At 28.3% G+C, this 9,697-nt stretch overlaps 1 pseudogene; it reads left to right on the top strand.

Moving 5' to 3' along the window:
• The first annotated feature begins 845 nt into the window (after positions 1-845).
• Positions 846-8,377, top strand: LOC112683482 (annotated as a pseudogene).
• The last annotated feature ends 1,320 nt before the right edge of the window (positions 8,378-9,697 follow it).

The raw sequence follows: 9,697 nt of genomic DNA, 5'->3' as shown, positions 1-9,697 counted from the left end.
TAATATTATAATAGAATATGTTACCTACACAGACATAATATTACAAAAAATAACACGTTTAAAATTATATCATTAACCAATAAAATTTAAATACATAACTGATAACTCTTTATTATTCATTGAACTGTAAAATTACGGACATAATGTATAGATAGTAAAAATACCGAGTGGTGGTGGTAACTATATTGTACCGATTTAATAATTTCTGTGAAATCAATCTGTGTATTATGATTGTTATCATTTACATTTAAAAATAATGTTAAATTTTTGCATCCATAATAATTACAATTTAAAATATGATAGATATAACTAGAGCGCGGATTTCTATGCAATTGCATATTTTTTTCCTTTTAATATTTTTGGATTTTTGTCAGTTATCTCCATGAATCATCATAATTTGAAGCTAATGGTGAAATTTTTTTTTGTATATTTCTGCATATTTAGAGGTTATGACATATTTTTGCATATTTTGGAAAAATTCAAAATTTATTACATATTGAAGCGAAAATTTAAAAAAAATGTGTAAAATAATATTTTGTCAAGTAGAAAAATTAAAACTGAATTTCATAGTCATTAAATAATAATTTATATATATATATATATTTATTTATAAAATAAATAATTTATTACAACTTAAACTTAATTGCTCTTGCTTTGTAAGTCGGTTATTGACGCACCACTCGGCACTTGGTTACATCATTTGTCGTTGTCCGTAAATCGTGAATATGCCGAAAATAAACGTGTGTCTACCTATAATCTTAATTACTCTTACTGTAGCAGTCAGTTATCGACATACCAATATACAACTAAGTTTCGTCGCTTGTCGTTGTCCGTAAATTGTAAATATGCCAAAAATAAGGAGTTCAATTTGTAACAAAATTCGTGAATGAATTTCCACAGCTAACACAGACACCGAGGTTTTTACTACTGACGGGAATATATTATTTTGCAACCATTGTGGAAAATCTATTGTTTGTGAGAGAAAGTCTCAGGTAGATCAACACATAAAAACAAGTCGATAAATATAAAAATAGAAATAGATTTTCTTTATTTATTTTCTATATTTTTTTATTTTAATTTTATATTTTAGCTGCATATCTGTCTGCACTTAAAAATAACTTATCAAATAACAATTACTTACAACTAGTTCTAGATCAAGTTCTACCAATAACACTTTTTTTGAAGATTTATGTTTTGCTAAGGTTTCTTCTTACATACTCTTACACAAGTTAAAAAACGAACAGTTTCGTAATTTTTTGAATAAATACATTAATCATCCTATCCCAGATGAAAGCACATTTCGAAAGAGCTATTTAAATATATATTATCAACAAACAATGAATGAAATTAAAGAAAAAAATCGGGAAAAATTTTATATATATTGTTGTAGACGAGACAACTAATGCACGGGGCTTATACATTGCAAATATACTTGTAGGAGTTATGAATAAAAACTTTTCTGGGAACCCTTATCTTTTAGCATGTAAACAATTGGAGAAAACAAACAATGAAACGATTACACGATTTGTCAATGACAATTATGGACAGATGTGGGAATGAAACGGCATGTATTACTTTTGTTAACAGACGCGGCGACATACATGGTGAAAGCAGGGAAATCTTTAAAGATATTTTATACTAATATGATCCATGTAACGTGTACCACTCATACTTGTAATCGTTTTGCAGAAAAAGTAAGGGAGTTATTTCCAAAAGTTAATACTTTAATTAATAATGGGAAGAAAATATTTTTAAAAGCGCCTAGTTGATACTCTATTTTTAAAGAAGAAATTAATAATATCCCTTTACCACCTGTTCTAGTTCTTACAAGGAGGGGAACATGGATACATGCTGCGTTATATTACGCAGATTATTTTACCAAATATAAAAAAGTCATCGAGCGACTGGCAATGGAAGATGCGCAAAGTATTAGAAAAGTTTTGGATATAATTGAAGATGGTAATGTTGTTAATGATTTAACATTTATATCTACTCATTTGGCATTTTTAGTGATAGTCATAAAAAAACTGGAAACTCAAAATATGACTTAACATGAAAGCTTTTCAATAATTGACGAAACGAAAGAAAAAATTCATTCTATTCCTAGATCGAAAGATGCAATTCTTACAACAAAATTAAACGAGCTTTCCAACAAAAATGAAAGTTTGAAAATTCTACGAAAAATTAATTCAGTGTTATTAGGTGAAAAAGTTCAGCTCGAAGATCTTTATAAAGACCCGACAATACTAAGTTGCTTCAAATATGCCTCAATAACTTCGGTTGACGTCGAACGTTCGTTTTTAGTCTTTAAAAATATGTTAACCGATACAGCTTCACAGAAGATAAACTTGAAATGCATATGATTATTCATTTTAATAATAAATAAAATTTTAAAAATAAATTGTTCAGAAAATCCCCTACATTTTTTTTTATTAAGTATTTAAGTAATTAATTATTTGAAGTTGAATTATAACTTTTAAATAAATAAAAAATTCTTGCATTTTTTTTTTACATATTTTCATAATTTTGACTGCATATTTTTTTACATATTTTCATGATTTTGACTGCACATTTTTTGCATATTTTCATGATTTTTACTGCATATTATATGGCATATTTCGATACGTTTAAGTGCATACAAATCCGCGCTATAGATATAACTATATGATACTGTGTTTAATAAAAATTCAATATCAATAACTTAGTACCTATTTGCATTAAGTATAATACGAGCACAAGTCAAATTCATTAAATCTTAAGTTCTGGGTATATGAAAAAATATCGTGCGTCAATGTCGACGATTTTTTCATTATTTTTGTGATTCTATTTTTTTGAACAATTGGAAATTCACAAATAATGTCCATCTACATAACTATGCATGTTAATTTTTTCTATTATTTTTTTTACCCAGAATAAAAATGTAAATAGTACCAGACTTAAAAAAGTTAACTGATACATTATATATTTATACATTCTAAGTACTTAAGTCTGTATTTTCTATACGTGAGTCCACATCCATACCGGGGCACAATATTTTTTAAAGCCCAGTGTAATTACTTTTCTTGAAGATTAACTTTTTTCATAAGTATTTTTCTAGAGACTCAATTCTAAGGAACTAACTTTTTTCAAAAATATTTTTACTTTCCTTCTGCTCCACTAAACATGTCAAAACAACATATAATTACCAAACATTAATTTAAAGAATGTTATTTCACTCCTAAAAGTTTCTTGTTAATTTTTTGATATATATATATTCATATTCATTACTCGTTAATGAAATTAAAAAATAATTATATATTGATATTAAAACCATAAATATACATAAGAATATAATTCCATATACACACGCATCGTCATAGATTCGTTATTCAACAATATTTACCAAAAGAACATTCTATATTTTCATGAATGAACATTTAGAAAAATGAAAAACATATTATTATTACTAATAGTAGTAAATAAATCAGTAATTTAAAATCACTCAAAAAGCCATGGAACTAAGAACCACGTATCATAATGACATAATAATATTACGCAATAATAATGACTACTGACTAGACATAAGCTGTACGCACTACACACGAGTGTCAATACTATAGAAACAATACTTTTGTAGAAAATAGACGAGGTACATAAGTGTATAATGCAGTGCTTACCAAATTTTTTCAACTCAAGGCGTCCTTTTTGATCCAAGGTTTTTTCTGGGCGCCCTTCTCTAATTCATAACATGACTAATCATAAGGAAAATGTTAAACCTGATAGTATTTCATGTCGGCGCGGCGCCCTTATACATACATCGTGGCTCACTAGGGCGCCGCGGCGCATACTTTGGGAACCTATGGTATAATGTAATAAAATATAAATATTAATGTTGATAACACGTTTGTTTTTAACATTTGTTTTTCTTTTTTATAAATAACTCGGACGGATGAGGACAAATTATGTATGGCACTGAAGTCTTATCTTCAAATTCATTTTTCACTTATAGACAGAAATACTGTATTAACAGATAATCCCTTGGTATATTTAATTAATTTAATCTATAATTTTAGTCATAATAGATTATTATTAGGGCTAGGATTTTAATGACCCAAAAAACCTAAAAAAATGACATTAAAATAACCTAAAAATGACCTTAAAAAATGCCCAAAAGATAAAAAATGATTTTAAAATATTATAAAAATGCATTATAAATTATAATTTATAATTATTAATTATTATTTATTAATTAATATTTCGGTAGAAAATTATTTAAATTATAATATTTTAAAAAAATAGCATAAAAAAAACTCAAGTTTGAAGTTTGGACTTATCATGCAATGAACAGCTTGAAATTTTCTGAAATAAACAACAAAAAATACTATAAAATAAAAAATATATACGCAATCCCGAAATTAAAGACACTAACTAAATAGATATTTAACAAAACCATACGTAGGTACACTCCACACAACTGTCATCTAATTTTACGATTAAGATAACTCGTGGTATCAAAGTTTATTGTTATAATATATATGTGGTTTTATTATCGATAACGAGTATTAACACACTATCTCTATAATTGAAATATTTATATAATTATTTCTGTTACAAATTCAAAACTTTTATCGAGAACATCAAATGTAAATGAAAATGTATAATAATATTACCAAGATTTAAAAAAAGTATAAAAATGCCCGTAAAATTGAAAAAATGACCTAAAAATGCTACAAAATGACCCTAAATCCATAAAAGTGCAAAAAATGCAAAAAAAAGCAAAATAAAAACTATATATTTGGATTCGTATATGACCAAATTACATTTTGTGCTTGAAAAGCTATGTCCTGTAAATCCTAAAAAAAATGCAAAATCCTATACTATCCTAGCCCTAATTATTATTATTACTGAATATATTATATATACTCAGTCTAAATTCTTCTCCAAGCTGTTCCACATGAAGTATCAACTATGTTCGTATCTATATTTGGAGGGGTGAAATATACTCTTTGCTCCTCCACAAAAAAATCCGGAGATGCATCTGCCCCTCTTGCCCCCCCCTCACCCGGTTCCGGCGTCCCTACACTATAAAGTGTAAAGGAATAAACTTTCAACTAAAAATTTAAAAAAAAAACTATGTAGGTACATTGAAGAGAACTTTCTTTACTTAAGAACAATAAAAAATATGAAATATGAAACTAAAGAGTAAAATCTAATTTTTTTTTGTTTTTAAAAACATGTCAATAATTTTAGTGACCTCTACGTAAATATCACGGTGGATATTTAAAAGAGCAAGTCCAGTTAATCTGGTCTCTGACATAGTTGATCTAAGCCATGTTTTGAGTCTTCGTAGTGTTGAAAACGTTCTTTCAGCACTTACATTGCTTATAGGAAGAGTTATCAAAATGGTCAAAAGACGATTGATTAACGGAAATATTTCTTCGTGACAGTTTGCAAGTATTTCCGTAACACACATGGAATTTACTGAAAAGTTTTCGAGTTTTTCACGGTTTCATTTTTGTTTCCATACTGAAAACTCAGAACGTAATAAAGTAAATGCCATGACTTTATCATATGAAAAAAGTGCTTGAAAATCGTTTGCAAAGGCTTTAATGATAACGTCTGATTTATTTAATATATATGAAGTTGTATTTTCATTTATAAACTTGTTAGAAAGTATATATGAAACATTGAAGCATTCTAGTGTTATTTGTGAAAACGTTTTTTTTAAATCATTGATGACATTATCTAATAATGGAATAAATATGGCTAATTTATAATATTCTTCTGTATTAATACTTCTGATAATTTGCGCGATTAGTTTGCCTTGAACAATTCCTTGAAATTTTAAAATCAACATTTTGAGTTTTAGCTATACTTTCAGATTAATTATAAATTTTTGTAAATTGAGTAGAAACATTTTCTCGGCATTCTGACAAAATATTTAGTGTATCTTTCATTACATTGGATGCTTTATATAAATGAGTAGGTAGATTTTTATTGAAAACATTTAATTAGTAGAAGAGTGTAGCTAAGCATATGAGAGAGACTACAAAGTGAAACAATAATTTCACTGTCACATAATACTGTTGCTAGGGATTTAGCTTTTCCAGAAGTATTTAAATGTTTCCATGATGTAATTTCTAACAATGCATCAACAATGTTATGCATATCTTGCACAAAATTCATTATTCCTTTATGCCTCTCGACCCATCTCGTTTCACATAAGTCAATTAATTGATGTCCAACATATATTTTTAAAATCACTGTTCTTTTATCTGAGGCAGAAAAAAAATTATACAGTTTCTTTAATTACTCCAATAAGATTTCTTATATTTTTTACGCGTGAAGATTGTGATATAGAATTATTTAGCGAGTGATTATAACAAGGGCATTTACGGGAATTAGGCACTACTTTGATGATTTCACTAACAGCTCCACGAAGTTCTGACACCATTCGCTACATCCATCAGTTCCTACGCCCACACATTTTTCCAAATCAAGGCCTATACTATTTATTTGCTTGATAATAATTTTACTTAGTACTTCTCCAGTTATTGAAATTTCTTTTTTTTCTCCACTTTTCTCGTTATATTCAGTTTCTTCTAGTAGAGCCGAAGCTACATAAAAAGCATTAACAAACATGAAGAAATCTTCTCTAACTGAATCATTATAGATATATCTTAAAACCAAACTGATTTGTGAATGTTTTGACACATCAAGAGTTTCATTAAATATGATGTTATAAAAACCGCTGCTCTCTTTAATTCTTGATAGAATGTGATTTAAAATTACTTTACTACAACATTCAATAATTTCATTTTATGTTGTTTTATTTATGTATGTGGCCTTTGAAGAAGAGTTTTGAATATGGTTTTCAAGAGTATTGTCACCTGATTTAACACGAAACTTTAATAGTTCTCTAAAATTTCCTTCATTTAAAGAAGAACTTTGGTTATTGGTATTAACTGGAGTCGTTGTTAATAATATACCGTCATCTCTGTGACCTCGGAGCGAAATATTTTGTCTGCCTAAAAATATTATAGTTTGGACAGTTGAAACAAGGCTTATTCTATTCTTATTCACTTTTGCTAAACATTTAGTATTTAATAAATTATTTATTTCTAAGTTAAGATTATGATAAGTTTTCAAAAATTCCTTATAGTACTGTGTTTTTTTCATGATTTATGAAATCTCCTGATTTACATAACATTTTTGCAAATTTAATTAATGGTTGTGTCACAAACTTTTGTAAATTTACGTTTTTTTTTTTAAACCACCTTTGTGTTGGTTATTAAACATTGGACAATATTTACAGAATAATTTTTGCTTCGATGGAGAATATACCAACTAATTGTTAGAATTTAAATTCTAATGACCGACATACCGGCGTATCTATTTTCCTTCTTTAATATGTTCTGAATAGGGAAATAAATAATCTTTTAATGGCATCCAAGGATTTTCAAAAAGCTGACATTTTGTATAATCATCAATAGTTTTTTCGATGTATTGACCTATATCAGTCGAGTAAAAAGTTTGTGGTACACGGTGTATTAAAAGTCTTCATCCAATTTCAAAGATTTATATTTATATTAAAAATGAAGATATATGGGTAAAATAAAGTAAAATATATTCTTAAAATAGTCAAGTTTTATTTACTTTGGTTACAAATGTTTAATATGACCCCCACCGACTGCCCGACATACATCTATACGGTAATCAAATTCTTCCCAAACGTTGCTGATCATATCTGATATCGCGGCATGAACAGCATCTTTGATTCTAATTTTAAGCTCTTCCAAGGTTGTAGGTAATGGTGGTACATACACTTTATCTTTTATGTAGCCCCATAAAAAAAAAATCACACACTGTGAGGTCAGGGAAACGTGGTGACCAGGGATGAACTTCGAACAAAACAGTCGAACATGCTCGATGTTTCCGTTAGAGAAACGAGGTCGACCTGAGCGTTTCTGTGCACACAGACAACCACTTTCTTGGAACGTTTGGTGCCAACGTCGAATCTTTTGAGTAGTAGGAGCTTCAGTTCCCTAAGTTCTTCGAAAATCACGTTGAATGGTTAATGCCGACTCGCACTTATTGAAACGTAGGACGTAAAACGCTTTCTGTTGTGGAGTCGTCATAACGAAACAAACTAACGGTTCCTAGTTCACTAACCATTACGGTGCCAAATTTATCAACTAAATAACTTAAAATAAACTTAGTTATATAATCTTTCCATTAATACATCGGTCATTAACCTGCGATTAACTGTTGCCGAACTATATCAGTTCGTAATCGGATGAAGACTTTTGAAACACCGTGTATTTTAGTTGGCGATACTAATGGTGTCTGGGTTGAAGAAGGGCATGAAGTTGGTGATGATGGGCGTGATGATATTTGAGTCGAAATTGGTGATGTTTTGGATGTCGATTTATCATGTGTTAATTGAGAAGAGGATCTATAATTTTCTAAAACTTATTTTTTAACAGGTAAAAAATATGAAGTTATATTTCTTTTCTCATTTTTCGGTGATGATCGTACCTGTGAATAATTTAATAATGATAGATAATAAAATTATTCACAATTAATTTGATTCTAATATATTAAATTTATTTAATATATCAACTACGGTTGATACTATTGATTATAAATGTTATTTAGTACCTATTACATTTAAAACTAACAACTGATTCAGAGAAAGACCCAAATACGGAATATAATATGATAAAAATAAATCGCGTAAAATAAATACTTCTACGAAACCGATCGATATGACAATATTATAACTTTTAAATAGATAGATGGATTTTAATTTATTTCGTTTTGCGATTTCTATCGTTTATGGTACCTATTCTATAAATTACGTTTTGCTTTATTTTTTTGGTTAATGATGTATTGTATATTTTTTACATAGTTAAGTTTTGTTTTGTGGTATTTAATTATTTTTGTTTATAGTTTTCCAATATAATTACAATTTTACAAATTTATATAAAACAAATTACGTACCATTTTCTAACATGTATTGTCGTTGGTAGCGACTACCAGTAGTTTACGTTGACTGTACAGAATAAAATTAGATTATTAACAATGAAATATTTATAACAATAGGCAATAGGCATATAAATGCGGACGATTACGATAAGAAACGACGACCGGTATCCGTTACGTGTAAGTTGGCACGATTTGAAATCACCGAATTGTTATAAATGAAACTATCCGCAAAAAAAATGTAGTTAATTATTATTATTTATATGATGTACATAAAAACTAAAATAACAGCATAAATAGTTTAGTTTTTTTTTTTTTTTATAGTTGCTATTAAAAAAAATATAATTTTTATCTTTTTTTGACATATTAATATGATAATTTCTTTTCTTTTCGTGACATTTGGGGGGGGACATCGCTTATATGCTCCCCTTGTATCTGAATCTGTAATTAATCGATCGCAAAAGCAAACTGCAGCAAGACTATTATACCATACTATTATATTAAATATACTCGTCATTATTGTATTCTTTGAGCGAACGCCTATAGAAACTTTGAATTTATGGCAATGGTTTCTTAAAAATGGTCTGCTCACACACCATTGCTCTGGGTGCGGTATTGCGATTTCTGAACTCATGGAATACCTTATTTTCGAAGTGATTACATATGTTCGCATTATCATCTCCTCGAGAGTCAAATACGTTGTCGTTCATGTGCGTGCAGGTTAGTGTCCTAA

Source organism: Sipha flava, unplaced genomic scaffold (assembly GCF_003268045.1).
Source record: "Sipha flava isolate LNK unplaced genomic scaffold, YSA_version1 227_pilon_pilon, whole genome shotgun sequence".
NCBI lineage: Eukaryota > Metazoa > Arthropoda > Insecta > Hemiptera > Aphididae > Sipha > Sipha flava.
This window is presented reverse-complemented; position numbering and strand designations above follow the sequence as displayed.